Raw genomic sequence first — 6,000 nt, forward strand, 5'->3', positions numbered from 1 at the left:
TCATCGTCAGTGACTTGAACGCTCATTTACACAAATAGTGATTTTTTAAGGAAACGGCTAAGGACAACATATTTCGAGGTCATGTCGCTGTCAATACGGGCCGGCATAACGTATCGACAAGGCATCGCACTGCCGATGCTGGGGGCAGGTTACTGAATGATGAAAACAGAAAATACGATCGTTTTTCAGTTCTCACAACTTATTATATACACAACACAAGGCACCTGCCACCACGACAATTTTTTTCGACAACAGCGGATTGATGTACTTTTTAAAGGGGTTTAATCCTACCGCAAGCACAGGGAGCGCGTGTACCGTGGCCAACATTGTTCGATGCCTTTCAGCTTGCAAGCTGCCCCGAGACCCCGTTTCGTTTCCTTTCACCACACGGTCGGCCCGAAGCTGCTGCGAGAGCTTTCTCCGTCGGTCTTTTCTGAGCTGTCCCGTTGAAACTTGAGTCTCATGGTTAAAGAATTGTTTTCACCTGCAGGGTAAGGGTGAGATAAAGAGCAGCCTAATGCAAGATCCTGAAGAACTGATCGTTTAGTTTCTTCGCGCTTTGTTTATCGTACGCGCTTCTGACTTTTACGCTGAACATTTTAGTGTTTGTTAGTACCACTTATTTGGAAGAATGCACAAAACAATATGAAAAAGCTATAATTACGTAGCTATGTTCCGTTTCAAGTCCACAGTCATGAAATTACACGCTCTGTTGCCGACACGCGGAGCATCGCAGACTAGAGCAGGGTTTCGCATATTAATTGTTAGCATGGTAATTTCAGTCAACACAAACAAGCATTATATTCTTTAAAACTGGTGGTAGCGCTAAAAAGGACGGACACACGGTGAAAAGACGACACGACGAGGAAATGCTACTGACAGCTGGTTTATTTTTTGAAAAAGGATCAATATTTAAGAGAATCACAACACATGCGCACAACCGAACTGCGCCAGCCTTCTTTATCGCAATATCGCAAACAGTCACGAGAAGTGAAATGATAAAACACCCAAGCATCAAGAAGTGAACACATGACCAATGAAGAAAAGCCATATGTTACGGTTTTTCAAATCTCTCCAGAAGTGTGCGCTCAGCCGAGTACAAATCTATTGAAACATCGCTGATGCACAGACTCGCCTTTTTTGTATGTGGAAAGCTTCCAGCAAAACTCTAGCTTTAGCGCTTGCACTTCTGCCCAGAACCTTTGCTTCTTTGAACCGTGGCACGCACTCGCAAATTACCACATGTCGTCTTTTCACCGTGTGTCCGTCCTTTGTAGCGCTACCATCAGTTTTAAAGAATGCATGACCAACTAGCCCAGCAACAAGTTTTATTGAAGCATTATATGAAGACAAACTTAGTCGAAATCATGGAAGGAATAGCTACAGAAGAACTTTTATTTGCAATGGTGGCCTTTTCTCTGTTTTCCAGCCAGCGATTCATGTCTCTCACATAAAAATGCATGCGAGCCACAATGACGAAGCGTCGCACCTGGCATGCAAAGTGGCCATATGCTCTGCACATCCAACTCGAGCAACGTTTAGGAATTCCAGCTCATCTAGCACGTCCCAAAAGATATACCCTAAAGCGGGACCTTCTTTTAAGGAAATAGAAACTTTGTTTGCAGTATTCGTAAACTGTGGCATGTTTTTGGCGGGCTGCTTTAGGCACCCATGCTTGAATCTCTTGTACACCGTAAGGTATGAGTCACTGCCAACTGGCACTGGAGAGCTGATATCTTCCATACATGAAGGGCAAGTTGTGCTCTGAGAATTTGTGCACCCCATAGCCGAAAAGATAGACGAGATGCTCTCATCCACTTCTCCCTTGGAGTAAATGTGGTCACTGTCACTGATCTTGGGCGAGCCAGCTTCAGAAGTTAACTCGAGCATTCTAGACTCGATCAATTCATGCAGGCAAGCTTGCTTCCAACGGTGTGCTTCTCTCGATGTATTCAGTGTGTCTTGAACACCTACAAGCCCAGAACTCGGTGCCCCTTCCGCACTTCCACGCAGACCTCTCTTTAGAGGCGTGTAGGGACTAAGCAGTCAGAATATTTGAGTAAGGTTCACACGTGGAAAAGTAGAGCCCGCTACTTCGATCAAGTGGCGGCGACAATGGGAAGCGTAGAATAAAGAACAAACTTTAGAGACGGGAAACTACCTTCTGCAGTGGTACGAAAATAAGCAGCGGCAGCGCATGGAGCTTGCTTAGGTAGACGCGAGATGGCGCTGCTCAATCCGGAAGCAGAATTGAGTTTTTTATAACAAAATAAATATGGCCGTTCTTTGCCGGTAGCGTGCGCGCCGTGCTCGCCCTGCCAGCTATGCGGCATGCCTCAATGCCTTCGCTGCCGCGTAGCTGGTGCGTTCTAATTGCCAGGAGAACAAAGAGCCTCTACTGACACCCATACAAACAAGCCACAAGTGAGTGAATAGAACTTGCAACTTTATTGGCAGAAGACAAGCAGTGTACATTCTCGTGCAATAGCAGAAATAAAATTTGCATGTCGAGATACGCTGGAATCATTGACGCGAGCTCGTAAACGGCTCACCGTCGTCGTCGCACATGACGGTCTGGTAACGAGCGACAACCAGCGCCGCAAGCAGATTGAACAGTGTGCCTCCTGATTGCAGCGGCAGTCGCCGTTAAAGATGAGCAACTTACATTGCACAGCAATCGGGCGATGCAGGCATCTGCTGCCGTAGCCAGCACAGCAAGATGGACTACCCGGCATTTTAGCGTTAACTCTTTTCCTACCTGCACGTTTCTTTTCTTTCGGAGGGCGCTAATGTGTGGCTCACACTTGGTGTCCCATTTTGTCTCGATATACACAAGTCGCTTTCGTGGGCGTCACCTTCGGCAGCCATTTTTGCGGGCCTTTCCACCCACACGGCTATCAACTCCATACACTTCGAACCATGTAAGCACGTATGCTGGTCTCCGTTCATGCTTAACCGCGGCCGAGAAAGGCCACAGGTATAATATGACCATGGCTGCATCCGGAAAGGGTGAAAGGGGAGCACGAATCACGATGTGTGTAAATTGGTAGTCTATGCCGCTGTGCAGACTGCAGGAGCGAATACCTACTTCGAGAGACTGCTTCCCAATGCAACTGACCAGGCCGCCGCATTCGAGAAGCACAACATGGCGACCAAGTGAGATAACAGCAAAATTAAACAGCAATCAATCACCGCATAGGGTTCAGAGCTCATTATACATTGGCTACGGACCATATGGCAACAGTGAGCATTCACATACACGGGTCTCTTAGGATACATTAAGCCACTTACAGGCATAATGCTTGCCTTCGTCGCACGTGGTGGTCTGGTAATAAGCGACAACCAGCAGCACAAACAGATTGGACAGACCGCTGCACCTGTTTGAACCGACAGTTGCCGTTGAAGATGAGCAACTTGCATTGCGAAGCCATCAGGTGATGTAGGCATGTCCTGCCGCAACGAACACAGCGACATGAACACCCGGTAATTTGGCGTTAACTCCTTTCCAACCTGCACGCTTCTTTTTGTTCTTTCGGGGCCGCTAAAGAGTCGCTCCCACTTCTTGCCTCACTTTATCTCAATATGTGCATCGTTCGTTTCGTGGGCATCACCTTAGGCAGCCACTTTTGCGGGCCTTTCCACGCATGTGGCTATCAACTTCATACACTTCGAACCATGTAAACACATATGCTGGTCTGCGTTCACAGAAAATCATGGCCGAGGAAGGCCACAAACACAATTTGCCCATGGCTGCAGCAGGAAAGAATGAACGGAGAGCACCAGTTGCGGTTCATGTATACTGGGAGTCTATGTCGCTGTGCGGACTGCAGGAGCAAATGCTCAACTCGAGAGATTGCTTCCCAGTGCAACTGACCAGGTCCCGACATCCGAGAAATGTAACACAGCAACGACAACCAAGTGGGGAAGCGAAACCAGATTCTCCAATCAATCGCTTCAGTGTAGCTTGCACAAGGACCCAGGCTATCGACGAAGAAGAGCGATCATCAACTAGACTAGGAATATGGAAAATGAGAAAGCTCGCATTCAAGAGAGAAGCGACTCTGCTCTGCAAGCATTTAAGGCTAAAAAGATCAAGAAAAGTAAAGTGGCGCATAGCAAATGGTGCGTAAGTTAGTGCAAGACACATACCGATGCTGCATCAGGAGAGGAATTGCGCATGACAACATACACTAGAAGATACTGCTGCAGATATGTTACGCTACTAGACAGTGACTGGTATTAAGTATCAGCCAAGAATCGGTTGACCTTTATGTTTGGATGAGGATGAATGATCTCTAAAGAGAATGGGCAATTAAAAAGCTTGTATTTATAGAAAAAAATTACACTTGGCACAAATGAAATTGACATGGCCAGGAAGCTGATTAAGGGCAAACTGACAGAACTCTTTTGGCCAGCGTCGTCGTTGCTTGGTCAGAAGTTGTAGGTGCACATGAACACGAAGAATTTCTAGACAGTCCTTTCTGAGTTACCTCGGCCAAATGTCCGTGCTAGTGGAATGGTGGCTGAAGCTCTTTTCAGTCTTGACACAGTCCTCTGCAGACTTGATATCCAAATTCTACTGCTTGAACTTCTTTGTTCATGGTGTAAAAGCCTTGCAAATTCGGCTCCAGCACCTTCCTGTTGGTGTAGATAGGAGCTCCTGTGATGACCAAGGTGTGCTTGGCATAGACTGTTGGGGCAGAACAGTGACACATGATACAGCACAGATTAGCCAAACTCATGTGTGTTTTATTTTATGTTCGAACCATTTATAGTGAACTATACATATGAAAAAAAAAACATCTGCTACAAACAAATGACATGTATCTCAAGACAAGCAAGCCAATACAGCATATGTCAAGCATATTTATTTCTGAACCAGGTGTTTACCTTGTAGTAGCAGCCAAAGTCCACACAATGGCCTTGTTGTAGCAGGCAGCAGCTTCTGTTTAATGCGTGGAGTGTGTTGTTTATACTAGTGCCGTCCTCATTACTGCATGTCTGGAACATAAATTTTGACTGCATCAGAAATTGAAAAAGCACAATTTTGCAATATGAAATGCAAAAGGTGTGACATATATATTGTAATGGTTTGCGATTACAGAACACATGCAAATGTACACTGTCTGTTCTAGGGTGCTTAAGCAGCATGTTAAATATTGCTATTGTCCATAAATTGTTGTCCATGTCTGCCTAACTACAATGCATGTCAACAGCTGAAGTTTATTAAGATCACAAATGAGAACATTTGTGCGCTCATTTATACACTAGAAGAGATCACACCGCTGGTTCCATGAGCAAATGCATGAAAGTCATGAAGCTATTGGAACAGATGCATCATTTTTCTGCAGGAACGTGGTGCACCACTTCACTATTGCAAAAATAAATGCCCTGCGGTAAACCAAACTGAACAGCAAGAACATTGGGATCCAACAAGTATGAAACGTCGGTGAATTATCATCCTTGCAACTGTTTAATACATTAAATTCTGTACTTTCACTTCATTTTACCAAAGGATTATTCGGTTTTGTGGACGAAAGAAGTTGCCGGCGGACTCGAAAAACTGTTTTATATGTATATTGATAAGGCTACTCAGTCACCTATGGCCACGGCTACAATAAGATGAAAAAATTACCGACGATTACGTTACTTCCTAATGCGAAATTTGAGCGCAGCAAATAAGCTGTTTCACCTTTTGGATAGATTGAGGCAAAGAAATCGAGCAACACATGTATGCGCTATCACAGAATTTTTTTTTTATTTTTCACACGTATTCCTTTAACAAAGACTCCACTAACAGTTCTTGACAGTCATGAAGGAAGTTTTGTGGTCGGAGAAATAGACTGATATATGTTCGACTTGGTACACCAATGCTTGATTCTCAAAGACGAGATCTATACAAGAGGCTCACGAGGTTGTCACAGCCGTGGGGGAAGCAGAGGCTAAGCGCCGCCGCCGAGAAGACCCTGCCGTTCGCGCCGCCGAAGCGGAGGCTCATCG

The sequence above is a fragment of the Dermacentor variabilis genome, chromosome 2 (genome assembly GCF_050947875.1).
Source record: "Dermacentor variabilis isolate Ectoservices chromosome 2, ASM5094787v1, whole genome shotgun sequence".
Lineage (NCBI taxonomy): Eukaryota > Metazoa > Arthropoda > Arachnida > Ixodida > Ixodidae > Dermacentor > Dermacentor variabilis.